Below are 16906 nucleotides of genomic sequence, written 5' to 3'. Positions count from 1 at the left end.
AATCAAAATATTCCAATCTATAATATATTTTACCAACCCCAACATATAATATGATTATACCTCTCTTTTCAAATTCAACCAATAAGAGAAGAGGGTAGGTAAGGTAAATATAATAATCAACTTGCTATTATTTTATTTTAAAGTGAATTTATACAACCCACTTAATATAAAAGTCAACTAATAAATAAAACATGAGCCACAATTAAATAAATCAAATGGAGAAATTAAATTAAATAAACCAAAGGCTCATAAATGAATTAAAGAAGCAAATAAACATTAAATACCAAATAAATATTAAACCATAGGTGATTAAATAAATAAATTAATAAACAATTAAATACCATTAAAAGGTCAAGTCACAAATAAATATAAATCCACAACATAAGCTAAACAATAAATATTAAATCATCATTAAAATAAATAAATATTCAAATATCAAATAATTAAATACCGAAAAGGGCAAGAGTCCAATAATTTAAATTAAACATTAAATAATCAAATAATCAACTTGCTATTAATCAAAATAGTTGAAATAAACATTATTAACTATTTAATCTCGCATCAATAACCAATCAGCCTCAACATAAAAGGATTAACCAGCCAATACTAACATACTCACAACACAGAAGGAACCCAACTTACTAACTGACATGGCAACTTGCAGCAAGACACTGCCAACTCACAGTGAACAACTTAGACCTAGAGTATGTGAGGGGAACTTGTACCAACTCCGAACCACATGCCATTGGGATTTAAAGACATGCTCAAACCTATGGAGCCAGGTGGAGTCAGTGTCTGGTACCTGCAAATCCTGCATCCACAAAGCAACTATACAACATATGCATATATATTATAACAAGCAAGGGTTAGAGAATCGCAATGACACATCCCGCTCGTGATGAGTGATGTGGAATTGTCTCTATCCTGAAGACAATCATACAAAAATCAAACACACCATAAGATCAACTCATCATAGATAATCATTAAATATGGTTAGTACATAAAAAAATCATCAAGTGCATGATTAGTATAATTCATGATTATAGTAAGGCATGTAAAATCCATCAACACTTATGCTCATCAAATCACATGATCAATATAATATTTTGATAGTCAATCACATAATAAGTGTATAGTGTCTAATAAATCACACGGTCAATGATGATAGTATCAACATCATATAAATCATCTAAAATAGCATATGCCCAATAATGTCTATCACACATGAATTAAAAGTCAACTCTAGTCAAAACAAGTCAAGTTGAGGGTGGACCTTAGACAGAGGGGTTGTGAAAGTGTGAAGAACTGTCAGAGGGGGTGTGAAAGCCTTTTCTTATCTGAAAAAGCCATGCATGATACATCCTCTACTTCTACTCTACCACTGGCTGGTAAGGGGTTTGAGGAAGGAGCCCATAGGGGAATGAAAGAAGGATTTGTTTAAGTGGGGAGCGGCAGCCAGTTGTCTTTGAGACGACATGGAAGTTGCGGCCCCTTCCCAACATATTATGTTTCCCTGTAAGCTCTTCCTTCCACTTTTTCTGATCCTAAGCATAAAGGCTAGAGGTCTTTCTCTAGTTTGGGGGTCACTTTACTTCTTGTCGGGATCCAGCTTCCCTTCTCAGAAGGGAAAAACTATGTAGGGAAGAATGTAGCATCTCACACTCCATCCGAAGGCATCAGTGTGATAATGGCATGGCTCAAGCACTTTTGTTTCTACCAATGTTCAGTTACAAATTATGATTCTATTTTATCACGGGTGTCAGCGTATGGATAGTTTTTGGAAGTTATAAGGAATATTTTTGTAACAGAATTGCATATGGCCTTTTAGGCCTAATTGTTGAGATTAAATCTTCTGATGACATGTGTCTCTCTTGGCCCATAGCTTGTTTGCTCCCTTGTTTCTATAAAAGGGATTTCAATGCCTTGAGATGAGATCAGAATTTTGGTTCCTAAAGGGGTTCTGAATTTTTTATTCCTTTAGCAGGTTTCAGATGCAACTATGCAAAGTGTAGTCTTTTGTAGAGAAAAATAGAATGAGTCTTGGGTCATGTTTTATGTACGTTTTGAAGGACTGAATTGTATACCGTTTTATGGTAGAAATAGCATTTGAATAAATAAAATTGAATTCAAACTTATTTCTCTCCAATGTATGATTTTACTATCTTTTGAATGAAATAAATCAAGTGTTTATTTCCTTCAGTCCATTGTTATGATGTATGTGGTTTGTGTTTATGCTTTGATCCAAGGGGTTGATTAAATTCTTAAACAAAATTACAGAGTGGTAGGGCTTGTGCAGGGATTTTGATAAGTAGTTTTGGGCTTGGGTCATAGTTGAGATGTACTGTAAGGCAATATATTCTTAGATCAATATGCTATCAGATTGTTTCTATTGTAATTCACCTTATATTTCATGAATTTGACTCCCCCAATGGATAAGGCACTAGTCATTATCTTGTCTGAGTCTTTACAGTCAGTTTTGTGCTCTGTTCATCTGTCCTTGCTATAAATTGGTTGATTATCAACATATTTTTTATTATATGTATGTTATTGTGTGTTCTACCCATCTCATGCTCCGATTAGGTTGATGATCAGAAAAGGATTTGCCATCCTTGAACATTCTCCCTATCATTGAGCCTGCTTATGAGATCATCTGCTTGGTTTTAGTGAATCTTTGAGTGTGGTTCAAAGATCATAAAATTCACTAAGGGATCACCCTCCTAGGTTATGCAAAGCCCAAAGCATAGAAGGATTTGCCGAATCCTTGTCAGTTGGTCCAAGTTCTTGAGGATTTTAATAGTTGGAGTTGGCTTTGTTGCATGTATAAATTCATCTAATGTAAAGTAAACTAGGAATACCAGGGAAATCACAAATCCCTAACCTAATCAGAATTCAAACAAACAGATAATGAAATAACACAGAAGCAAGAAACAAGAATATAATTAAAATCAATCAATCCCCCCTATTCCAAGACTGTGTATAGCTTCCATTTCTCTTCTCCTCTTTGTGGTATGGTGGCTCTCAGATATCGTGCTGGCAACCTGCAATTGACACAAAGATTCAAAGTTCATGATTCATCGTGGTTGTTGAGAATGGAGATTGAATGCTCAATTTATAGATTATTGGAGAGGATTGATTAAAAGGTAGAACAGATTGATCAAGAGGTGGAACTCATGTGAGCTCACATGTTGATTGATAGTTGAATTGTTGAATAGGAGGTGGAACATAATTGATTGAATAGATAAAATGAGTTAACTGATTGAGAAAAAAGCTAATTGAAAGATGAAAAAGAATGATTGGAGGAGAATTAATTGATGACAAAGAAAACTTTATTTAGAAAAAGCTAACTAGAAGATAGAAAAATAATGATTGGAGAGAATTAAAGAAATGATGTAATTAATCAATCAATTGAAAAGATCAATTAAAATAGATTGAATAGTTAACTGATTGAAATCTTTTTGGGAGCTTTATTTAGAAAAAGCTAACTAAAATATAGAAATAGGAATTGAAAAGATAATTGAATTAATTAATTTAGCATGTGCTTGCACTTTGACTTTGATTTTCAATTTAATCTTTGCGTGAGATTTAATTCAAATATTGAATTTATTTTAAATTCAATTTGTTATCTGAATATATTTAGAACTTGACTTTGATTTTAAATTTGATTTTTGAAATCATGCACATGTATTTGAAATTAGAAGAATAAAAACTTGAATGAATTAATGAAATTAAAAGAATAAATTAGTTAATTAAATAATTTAAAGAAACTATTTAATTATTTAGAAATGGACTTTAATTAAATAATAAAGATTATTTAATTTAAAGGATTAAAATCACAATTAATTAAATAAGAAATATTTAATTAATATTTAGAAAAGTCGAAGGGGTTGAGCTTAGTTGGTTAAAGCATTGAGTTCTCAATGTGGAGACCCAAGTTCAACTCCCATGAGGGACACCTTTGTGTAGAATTCTAAGTTGTGACTCTTGGTCTTCCATTGGTTGTATTTGTCACATTGTTTAAAGTGGATTTCTAAGTTGTAACCCTTGGTCTTCCAATTGTTGTTTCTAGTTTGGTGCTTGAAAGGAGCTAGTATTTGTAATAAGTTTGCTCGAAAGGAGCTGGTATTTGTAATAAGTTTGTAACGTGGATGCTCGAATGAGCAAAAAATGAGCTTTATGATTCTATGATACTTAATACAAAAAAAAATTAATATTTAGAAAAGGGTTAATGATTAGATGATTAGAGATAGAAATTGAAAATTAATTTATTTAAATAATAAAGATTATTTAAATTGAGGGATTAAAAATCACAATTAATTAGAATTAATTAAATAATAAATATTTAATTAACATTAGAAAATGGTTAAATGATTAAATGATGATAGAATTGAATTTGGAATAATTAATAAGATTATAGAGGAAATATGAAATTAGAAGAATAAGATTAATTAACTTAATTAAAGAATTAAAGAATTATTTAACTAATTAGAGGAATAATTAGTATGCAATTAATGAGACATTTTTAGATGTCTATAGGCTTCTCCATAGTTATTTGAAGAATCAAATTGGTTTCTGTTTTCTTGCAGTGTAAACCCATTTGGGAACCAACAGGACGTGCTAGTCACGGTCAGCTTCATTAACTGTCTTTTTAAGAATTTTGATTAAGAATTTATTAGATGCCTCAGCTTGACCATCACCTTGTGGGTAATAGGGGGTGGAGAAGTGGTGTTGGATATCAAACTTCTGACAGAGCTCTTTAACATCCTATTTTTTGAAAGGTTTGCCATTATCTGTAATGATGACTTTGGAGATTCCATATCGGCAGATTAAATAGTTCAAAATGAATTTAGAGATCTATTTACCAGTGGTGAAGGTAAGAGGGATAGCCTCCACCCACTTGGTGAAGTATTCAATGGCGGTAATGATGAATTTATGGCCATTGGAGGATGCAAGGTGGATTTTCCCAATGAGATCGAGCCCCCACTATGAGAAGGGCTAGGGTGTGATAAAAGGCAGCAGATCTTGTGATGGAGCATGGATCTTGTCGCCATGCTTTTGGCAAGGGATACATTTCTTCACATAATTATATGTATCTACTTCCATTGTAGGCCAATAGTATCCCATTCGCAAGAGTATTTTAGCTAAAGTGAGGCCACTTGAGTGTGCCCCACAGATACCTTCATGCACTTCACGTAGTGCCCATTCAGCCTCTTGTTTGTCTAGACACCTTAGGAGGGAACCATCGAAATGCCTTCTAAATAGGGTGTTGCCAAGGATAGTATAACGGGCACATCGGCGTATAAAGGTTTGTTGTTGGGTTTTGGTGTTATCTCTTAGGTAAGTGAAGGTCTCTTGATACCAAGGGTATTTGGGACTAATGAGTACACACACCATCTCAGACTTTGGTAGATCATATGCTGGTATAAAAAGTTGCTCGACCAAAAATTCACATTTCTGACTATGTGTCGGCATCTGAAGGAAGGAACTAATGGTGGCCATTTTATCTGCAGCTCTATTGTTTGTACGTGGAATCTGATAAAACTTGATTGATGTAAAGTGTTGCTTGAGGCCTTCAACCATACTGCAATAAGGAAGAAGCTTGTCATCTTTTGTTTGATACTCATCGTTGACTTATTTAATGACAAGTTGGGAATCACCATAGACATGTAATTCCAATATCTTCCATTGGATAGCTAGAAAGAGTCCAATGATTAGTGCTTCATATTCTTCAATGTTGTTAGTGCATGCAAAGGTTATCTTGTATGATTTAGGGATGCAATCTCCTTGGGGTGTGATCAATAGTATGCATGCCCCCAATCCGTTTTGGGTGCAAGATCCATCAAAGTATAACTACCATGTGGAGGATGTAGTGATAGTCATTATGAATTCATCTAGAAATTCTGTGAGGGTCAGGTGGTTCCCTAGAAGCGGAGCATCGGCTAGTTGGTCTGCTATTACTTGTCCTTTGATTCATTTTCTACCTGTTGGCCATTTGGTGGAGTTGATTATGTGTTGCATTGATGGTTTGTCATTTATACAAACACTATTTGTTTGGATGCTTTACCGGCACCCTTTCGGTCTCAATAGGTTGAGTGGTTTCTAGTTAACTTGGATCTGGCATGATCCAGTAGGCTCCGGTATAGTTTGGTGATGGAATTGGCTTGTTCATGATACTCATGCTCATATATGATCAGTTGGTTTTGGTCTGATGATTGGATACTATCATGCTTGCTTAGAAGCTTGGTTTCTGGTTCCAACGAGGGTTTCACCAACAGAGCTTTTGGTAAAGATCTTCGATGAATTGCATAAGTGGTGTTGGTGCAGCTTCTAATGGAGTTTAAGAATGTTGTTGGTGAATATGTTCGAGAATTGGCAGATGGAGATCATTTCTAAAACGTGTGGACCTATATTGGGTCCCGATTGATCTAGGTTATGGACCCGCTTTAATGTAACGTATGGATTGGACCTATTGATATATTTCTAGGATGTATTCTATGTTAGATATTATCTGTTTGGTCTAAGGCCGACATGGTTTGTAATTATGTAATTGGTTAATTGTCTGGTGGCCGACCTAATTGTTTATGGTTGAGGGTTTGTATATATATATATGTAAGATCTCATTGTAGATTATCACGGTTATTGTTAGAGGTCATGGTCAATGAATTTAATGTGTAAATAATGTAATATCATTCAGGCAGAGGAATTGTTTGATCATTGGAGATCGAATTGGGTTTATGTAAGAGGATTTACTCCTCCGATATTGAGCTTAACTGGAACTATACTCAGGCATAGAAGATGCTATCTTTTGTAGTTCAACACTTCTCTAGATTGTAGTCTAGATTTATATGTAGTCAGTGAGGCTCCTTTTGTGATGAGTAGTGCACTCTAGGTTGTTGGCCTTCCTGCAAGTGTAGGCCCCTCAATTGTAATTCACATACTTGCCGCAGAAGTATTATCTGACTATGGGTAGGCTTCCCACTATGGTTTTTCCCTTTACTGGGTTTTCCACATATAAATATTGGTGTTATGTGGATGGCTTTTATTATGTGATTATTGTTTATGCTTAATTGGATTAACTGCTATTTCGGTATTAATGTTTTGGGTTACGGTATTAAAGTTTAAATTGCTAATGGTTTTGGTAATCTATGATAACTAATTCACCCCCCTCCCTTAGTTGTCTTCTGGTTATTTGAACTATCTAACAATTGGTATCAGAGCTTTGGTCCTCTTTGCAGAAAGCTTAACCGCTTGAGGAAGATCCTATGGCGACTAGCAGTTCAAGTTCATCCAGTTCTTCTGGAGCTATCTTTCAGAGGGATATTCCGAGGCTTGATGGAAAATATTATACAGTATGGAAGATTTAGATGGAGACTCATCAGAGATGTCTTAGTAAGGATATTTGGGAGATCACACAGAATGGTGTCACACCCTATAATCTGGGATCTGGTAATCCTCCTCTAACAAACCTGGACAAGGAGCTTGAGAATAATTGTAGAGCAAGATAAGCCCTCTTGTGTGCACTTTCTAATTAGCAAATAAAATAGACAAATCATCTGGAAAGTCTATATGGGATAAGTTGGAGACTCTTAATGAAGGTGACCCTATAGTGAAAATTGCTAAACTTGATGGTTATCGGGTGAGATATGAAAAATTGAAGATGGAAGAAGATGAAAGGATTACTGCATTCATGGAAAGGGTAAATGAGATTGTTATGGGAATTCAATGTTGTGGTGGAACTTTGAGCGAAGATGAAATTATTTCTAAAGTCCTGAGAGCCCTACCACTGGCTTACAAAATGAAGGTTGCTACTATCAATGAGTTGAGAACAATGGCTAATACATCTATCAACATAGATACTTTGGTTTGGAAACTCTCTGCTTTTGAGCTTGAAGAATTTGGACCTTCTGGAGCTATGAAGTCTGAACCTGCTTTTCATGCATCTGCATCTACAACCGGTAAGCAAAATTGGAAAGCTTTGTATGCAAAGGAATTAGAAGATATTCATGTGAAAAAGAAAAATAAAGAGAAAAAGAAAATGAAATGGGGAGAGATATTGATATTCAGAGCTGTGTGCGGGAGATTGTTGGTTGTATTCCATTGGGGGAGACTTGTTTGGCATTTCTTGGTACTTAGACGTTTTTCACATCTAGTGTTGCCATCAATGCTAAAGGGGGAAGTTGTTGGCCACTTGGTGGAATTGATTATGTGTTGCATTCATGTTTTGTCATTGATGCCAACACTAGCTATTTGGATGCTTTATCGACACCCTTTTGGTCCTGGTAGGTTGAGTGGTTTCTGGTTAACTAAGATCTGCCATGATCCAGTAGGCTCCGGTATAGTTTGGTGATGCAATTGGCTTGTTCATGATACTCATCCTCATATTTGGTCAGCTGGTTTTGGTCTAATTATTGGATGTTATCTTGCTTGCTTAGAAGCTTAGTTTCTGGTTCCGGCGAGCATTTCACCAGCAGAACTTTTGGTAAAGATCTTCGATGAACTACATAAGTGGTGTTGGTGCAGCTTTTGGTGGAAATTCAGGATGTTGTTGGTGATTATGTTCGAGACTTGGCGGATGGATATCATTGTTGAAGCGTGTGGACCTATATTGGGTCCCGGTTGATCTAGGTTATGGACTAGCTTTAATTTAATGTGTGGATTGGACCTATTGATATATTTATGGGATGTCTTATGTGTTATATACTATCTATTTTGTCTAAGGATGACATGGTTTGTAATTATGTAATTGGTTAATTGTCTGGTGGCCAGCTTGATTGTTTATGGTCAAGGATTTGTATATATAGATGTAAGATCTCATTGTAGATTATCATGGTTATTGTTAGAGGTCATGGTCAATGAATGTAATGTGTGAATAATGTAATATCATTCAAGCAAAGGAGTTGGTCGATCATTGGAGATTGAATTGGGTTTATGTAAGAGGATTTAGTCCTCTGGTATTGAGTTTAACTGGAACTGTACTCAAGCATAGGAGATGTTATCTTTTGCAGTTCAACACTTCTTCGGATTGTAGTATGGATTTATATTTAGTCAGTGAGGCTCATTTTGTGATGAGCAGTGCGCTCTAGGTTGTTGGCCTTCTTGCAGTGCAAGCCCCTCAATTGTAATTCACATACTTACTGCATAAGTATTATCTGACTATGGGTAGGCTTCCCACCGTGGTTTTTCCCTTTACCGGGTTTTCCACGTATAAATCTTGGTGTTATGTGGATGGATTTTATTATGTGATTATTGTTTATGCTTAATTGGATTAACTACTATTCTGCTATTAATGTTTTGGGTTCTGTTATTAAAGTTTAAATCGCTAATGGTTCCGGTAATCTGTGACAACTGATTCACCCCCCCCCCCCTCTTAGTTGTCTTCCAGTTATTTTAACTGTCTAACACTATCCACATATTTGATGTCAAATTCACTTAACAACATGACCCATTTAGCAGTTCTTCTAGTGAGAGCAACCTTTGACAAGAGGTACTTGAGGGGATCAATCTTAGCAATCAAATTTGTTTTATTGTTAAGCATGTAATTTCAAAGCTTTTGTGTGTTGAAGACAAGTACTCAACATGCTCTTTCAATAGGGGTATAATTAGGCTCATACCCTACTAATGTGCGAATGATATAGTATATAGCATGCTCCTTTCCCTAATCATTTGTCTGTGCCAATAATGCCCCCAATGCCACTGTAGTAGCTGATATGTACAAAAGAAGTGGTTGTCTTGGAATAAGAGGCATAAGAACCGAAGGCGATGCAAGATATTCCTTGAGTTTCTCAAAAGCCTTCTGACATAGGAAGTCCCATTTGAATTTGGTATCCTTGCATAACAGGTGGGCAAATGGGTGACATTTGTCTGCAAGTTGTGAGATGAAGCATCTAAAGGATTGGAGCTTTCCTTGGAGGTTGCGCAACTGTCTAAGGGTCTTTGGGGGAGGCATTTCCATGATAGATTTCACCTTTGCAGTATCAACCTCCATGCCTCTGTGCGAAATAATGAAGCCTAGTAGTTTCCCTGATGTGACACCAAAGATGCATTTCTTGAGATTTAGGTGTTGTTTATATTTTTCCAATCTCTCAAAAAATTTCCTTAAGATAGGGATGTGCTCATGTCTTGTCTTGGATTTTCCTAGAAGATCATCCACATAATCCTCCATGATTTTGTACAAAAGGTCATGGAAAATTATTGTCATTGCTCATTGGTATTAAGCTCCGGCATTCTTGAGACCAAAAGGCATGACTTGATAACAAAAGGTGCCCCATGGTGTTGTGAATGTCATTTTGTGTTGGTCTTCCTCCGTGATCCTGATCTGATTATATCAAGAAAATTCATCCATAAGTGATAAAATTTCATTTCCCGTTGTGAGGTCTACAATCATGTCTATGTTGGGGAGCGAGAAATCATCCTTAGGGCAAGCTTTATTCAAATCCTGGAAATCAGTGCAAACACAAATGCCCCCAACAGGTTTGCCGATAGGTACAATGTTGGATACCCATTTGGGATAGTCTATTGGTTTTATGAATCCAACATCCAACATCTTTTGAAGTTATTCTTTAACGAGGAGTGAGATGTGCAGATGCATCTTGCGTAACTTCTTCTTTACTGGTTTTTCATCTGGATGAACAACAAGATTGTGAACTACTAAGTCGAGATCTAGGCCTGGCATGTCAGCATATGACCAAGCAAAATTGATCTTTGTTTTTGTGAGAATTTTGATAAAGTCCTATCTCTCTTAATCTGTCAAGGTCTTGGAAATGAGCACATTCTTTGAAGTGTCTTCAACTCCCATATTTATAGTGTTTGTTTCCTTTATTAGTAAAGTTTGCCTGTCCTACTTAGGAGGAACAATGGTAGGGAGGTCAAGTCTCTCATCCTCAAGTGCCTAATCTAGGTTTTCACTTTTGGATATGCCCTTTGTTTTTACCTTTTCCTCATCCAAAGGTGCCTCGAAGAGGTTTTCACCTAGGGAATCATGATTTTTCTTTTTATTATCTTTTTTGTGACTAAGGGCATTTACCTGACTACCAAAGTATCCTTTTTCATGTAATTGAATCCCATGAACTTTGTTGCAGTCTTCTAAATTGTGCATAGTCAAAAGAGTCATGAGAGCATTGTCATCGACACAGATGTCTAAAGCGGGTTTGTCTCATTGGACCCAGTCTATAAGCTTGTGGTGAACAAGTTGTAGTTCATGTGAGGTGGAAGGGGTTATGGGGGTGATGGTGCTGACATGGGTGTCAAAGAAGATGTCATCTTCGTATTCAAAAGGTATTTCATGGAATTCCTCTTCATCAGATTCTTTGACATCCGAAGGACTTGAAGGGGCACCAGTGATAGTGATCTTAGGTACTTGAGTATAACCCAATCCCCTGTTATAATTGTATGAGATGGGATTTATTGGTGCTTTGATTCCTTTCTCTTCTGGCCCTAGGTCATGTCCTTTATAGCCCATCTTCTCCACTATGACTGATGCTTTTGGATACATCTTATTGGGTAATTTTTTGGATCTTCATCTTCTTCTCGGTACAACCACAAAGAAACATTTGTCTCAAGACTCTCCTCATCAAGTGGAGCCTATTGTTTGAAGGTAGTATCCTTACATTCTATAACTGGTTTTTGATCTTTTTTTATTTCTTTGGGCTTACCAAATGAATTGGGAGACAAGGGAAGATTGCCTATTAATAAGACATCCTCAAGTTTATATTCTATGTAGCCATTGTCTAGGATCTTGACTTTGGGCTCTATTTGAGATGAGGTGGAGGTGACTTTAGATGCATCAGATGGGGGAGTTGGAGCAAGTCTATTTAACGGGTAATGATATGGATGTTTCCCCTCTAAGAGTTTGCAATACTGAAAGGGTTGTGGATCACCTTCGATAGTGATCTCTCTAACATTAAAGGGAAATTTGATGCATTGATGGTAAGTGGGAGGAATGTCTTGAAGGGAATGAATCCACGGGCGTCTGAGGAGGATGTATAGGGGAGATCAAGATCCAAAACTTGGAAAGGGGTCTCAATTATAACATGGCCCACTTGAAGAGGCAAAGTGATCATTCCCTTGGAAACCCTTTATGCATCATCATAGGCTTTGATTGTGATTTGTCTTGATGTATTAACCAGGTCCTCAGAAAGCCCCAATTGCTTTATTAACTTATATGTACAAAGATTGAGTCCAGATCCACCATCTATCAAGATGCATTTAACCTTGTGTTTATAGATAAGGGATTCAATATGCAAGGGTTTGTTATGATCCTCATCTGTAGGAGCTTCATTCGAGGTGAAAACAAGGTGTTGTTGGGCGGCAATATTTCCAATGAGGGCTTGGAATTGGGCAGCACTGATGTTGTCGAGGACACATGACTTGAGGAGGGCTTGTTCCAAAATTTCCTTGTGGACAGGGGAGGTCATGAGGAGCTCTAGGATGGAGATCTGTGCACGGTTCTTCCCAAGATGGTCAAGAAGGTCATATCGGCGAGTGGATGACATGTGTGGGAGGGGGGGCTTGGACAGTTAGTTTCCCAAGATGAGTAGTTACATTGTAGTCATTCTGAGAGTGGGAAGTGGAAGGTGTGGCACCTTGAATGACTATTTTAGAAGGGTTAGGTTTTCTTGTCGGTTGAGAAGGGTCGGGATCACCCTGAACACTGATCCTAGGTCTGCTTTGGGAAGGGGGAGGATTAGCTCCCTGGATAGTGATGACATTGACATGGTTATCTACAGGCTCAATGTGACCCACCAAAAAGTCAAAGTCTGTTATATGATTGGTATAATAATAGTTCATGACATAAGATGATGAGCCCTTGCCTTTATCATGCTTCAAGAAAGGTTCTTGGTACATCTTGAGTTTGTCATTGTTGTTACCAGGTTTTGTTGTCGCTACCTTAATATCACCCTTATCAATGAGATCTTGTAAGTAGTTCTTCAATTTCATACACTTTCGTGTGTCATTCCCATTGATACGATGATAGTCACAATACTCATTCTCATTATACCACCTAGGTTTAGGTTGATTAGGATCAAACGGGAGAGTTATTGGAAAGACGACTGAACCCACCTGGATAAGCTTTTGGAATACAACCTCAATGGGCTCAGCAAGGGGAGTATACTCTCTTGGAGCCTAATTTTTAGATCGGGGTGGTCGCCCCTGAATTGAGACATTGTTGGGAGGCTTCTGAGATTGATTTTGGCTTTTTTGATGAGTATTTAATTGGTGATTAGTGGTGGTGGACTTTGGAGGAATGGCCATGGTCTGAACCCGCTTTGCATTAGTAACACCATCGTTGACTACGTTCTTTTTCTTAGACCAAAATTTTGGTTTATCATTATGATAAGAGGAGGAATTTTCACTTGATTTTTGATAATGCTTTAGGGTAACTTCCTCTAACAAGACACGTTCAAGGGATAGGCCCTTGTTAGTCAACTTATGGAAAGACTTTATGCACTAAGATGTCAAGGGTTTTGATAGTTCGGGCACCAGAGTTTTTTAAAATAATTCAATTTGATGTTGTTTTGGCATATATCTCATTGGAATTTCTTGATAAGGTGTCGCCACCTCTGCAAGAAGTTAGCGAAAGTTTCTCTAGGTCTTTGTTTTGTGTTACAAAGGTCCATCATGGAAACGTCATTGACAATGTTATAAGTGTAGTGGGCCACAAAATTTTCTGCTAAGTCTGGGAAGGAGGTGATAGAACCTCAGGGCAAGGACGAGAATCATGCCAGAGTGTCTCTCGTGAGAGTCTTAGGGAAGATTCTTTGAAGATATAAATCACAATAAGAGACTTCTTGGCATAACATGTGAAACTCACGGACATGGTCTCGAGAGTGACCAGAGATTACTTTAGTGGTGAATATTCACCAATGGCAAATTTTTCACATCGGCCATGTCGGAAATGGTGAATATTTTGTACCGATTGGGGGTGGCCATGTCGCCAGAACATTATCAATTTCTGTCAAAGTCACGGCCCGATCGCCATATGTTTTATGCAATTAAATATTTCTATGCGATGATTTCACCAATACAATATATGGTGGACACACGGTAAATTTAATTGTTTCACCTACACTCTCTAAGGTTGCCTTAATAGATGACCTTAATTCGCTAATAGGCATGTGAAGATTTGTTAGCTAGGGGGACCCAATTCGCCTGACATCTTACTGACGTGTGTCTCCATTCACCCCAAGTTTCACCATCTATATTGTATTCGTCTATTATTTGGATGACCTATAATCGGCTCGAAAATTACATAAGTCGTATTTGGACTATCTATAATCGCCTCAAAAATTACATAAGTCGTGTTATAGTTACGCGGGATTCGCCAAATATTTGTATACCATATAAAATTCCCACAGAATTAGCCATATAAGGATTGGTATAAATATGTGCAAAGATCAGATCTATCTCAACACAATCTAGTGGGTTCTAGGCTCTGAATTCTGATCAATAGTGAAGTTTCAAACCAAGTAAAAACATTGTTGTTGACTGCATTGGTGACTGCTAGTGACCTAAAGCCTAAAGGTGAGCGGTCATATTTTTGAAGTGGTATATTATACATTATAGTCTATTATTGCTTCTTCAACAAATTGATATTTTTTTGGCAGCCTTTATTTCGTTGGAGATATCGAACAAGAAGAGGGGTAGGAAACCTGAATGTGGGGAAGGCCAAGAGAGGCTAACAAAAAGTAGAATGTTGTCTTCATACTTTGGCATTGGAAAAGATTGTGGTGAAATTCAGGAAGGTACATCATCACAAGTACAAGTACAAAATTCACCACTTGTACCGCATGTTGAAGATAGTGGTGAACCTAATATCTCAGATCAGGATGATCTTGAAGAAGATTATCTGGTAGATACCCAAGTTAGCCGGAATGATATAATCAACTTGGGTGATAATGCCATTGATGATAATGCACGAAAGGGGAAAAGAAAAGCCATATCAAAAAAGGGTGAACCACAATCAAAAAAGGATCGGGAGTGGGATATGTCAGTGAGGAATTTTCAAATTAATTGGGTATCAAAGTATCCATTCATTGAACTAGTGGAGAATCCAATTGAAGGTGAGCCTCCAATAGAATGAAGGTGTAAGATTTGCACTTGGAAACATAACAAGGAAATTAGGTTGCAACTAAAATTTGACACCATAAAAAAGCATATGGGTAAAGTTTATGAAAAACAAATGATAGACGGGGTTGAAAAATCAGTGATAAGATGGAAAACAAAGGAGGAATGTAAGCATGTGAGGAATGTCGAAGAGTATTATTTTCATGAGAAATTACAAATGAAGCCTGCTGAAGTTAAAGGTTCTATTGAAGTTGTTTTTGGAAAAGCAATGCAAATAGAACAACTAGGAAAAGTTGTTCAGTTAAGCGTTGTTTTTTATATTTTGAGCAGAGGGCGTTCTATGATAGATTTCCCATCAATTAGTGGTTTATTACAGTTTTTGAAAGTTCCTAACTATCCTAATAGACACTGGTCAGTAAACAGTGGATGGGAATGGGCAAGTTGTCTTGCTGACGTTGAAAAAGAAGATGTACAGGAAAAAATAAGAGAGTCAAACTTCATTGCATTTTCTTTAGAGGAAGTTATGGCAGTAGACAATACTTCATGGGTATGCATGCATGTTTATACTGTAGAGAATCATACCCGCCAACCTCATCTACTATCTGTTGCTAAAATGAAGGAGAGTGAGACAGCGGAAAATTTATTTCAACTAGTAAAGAGAAGTTTAATTGAATATGGAGGTATGGATGACATGACGGTAGCCAAAAAATTGGTTTGTGTTGGAGCAGATGGAGCTTCAGTAATGCAAGGTCACAGGAACGGTCTTTGTACAAAGATTGAAACTTCATTTGCACCGTACATTACTGCAACTCACTGCATGGCTCACATAATGAATCTAGCTTTTGGAATTGTGAGCAAGTTTGCTTTGGTTAAAAAAATTGAAATTTTAATCAGAGAGCTCTACTCACACTTTTGTCGAAGTCCTAAGCGATTTATGGAATTTCAACACTTTGCTGATGGATTAACTGATGGGAACAAGCTTCTCAAGGATAATGATACCAGATGGATCTCTTTGGATGGTCTAGCGCATCGAGTGTTTTCAGAATATCTATCCTTGATTGGACTATTTCACACAACTTGCAATGAATCACATCAACTGAAATTTCCTGAACTTCTTGGCATGTTAAGTAATTTAGAGACACTCTTAACTTTAGTAGCTCTTCTGCCCATGCTAGAAGAAATGAGGAATATTATGAAGGCTACCCAAAAAAGAGCTTTGTATATTGGAGAATATGCTACGCTGCGTAAGAAGACATGCATGACCCTCGATAATCTCTATCAAAATCAACCAACACTATCCGATGAAAAATTTGTTAAGTGGCGGACACTCACAAATTTGAACAATCCTGATAACTTTTTACAAATCAGTGCAAACGGGGAGGTATGTGCCAATGTATGGGGAGTTGAGATACCAATGCACTTCTATGCCATGGTCGACCCCGAGGAACCAGGAAAGTGCCCCAGGAAGCAAAAAGCAAGAGTTACAAGGGAAGATTTTGACAAGATTGTTGAGACTATAACTACTTTTGTGAACAAAATTGCATATGATCTTTCCTCACAAATTAGAAGTAGATTCCCTCCTGAAAACCTACTCGAAGCCATTTCTATTGTGTTTCCTCATTATTGGAGCTTCAATAATGCAGTTGATTTTTGAAGTAATCTACTAACTTTGATAAAACAATTTTGCATATCAGAAGAATTGAATGGAGTAACTATAAATGGAATATTAGATGAAAATCATCTTTGAGAGAAATCATCTCGTTTTGCATACACTATGAAAGAACAATATGCCAAAATGGAGAACCATCGCAAAGAGGGATCAGTAACAAGGCTTTGGAAATCTATA

This window comes from Cryptomeria japonica, chromosome 5, assembly GCF_030272615.1.
Source record: "Cryptomeria japonica chromosome 5, Sugi_1.0, whole genome shotgun sequence".
NCBI lineage: Eukaryota > Viridiplantae > Streptophyta > Pinopsida > Cupressales > Cupressaceae > Cryptomeria > Cryptomeria japonica.
Note: the sequence above shows the minus strand (reverse complement) of the source record.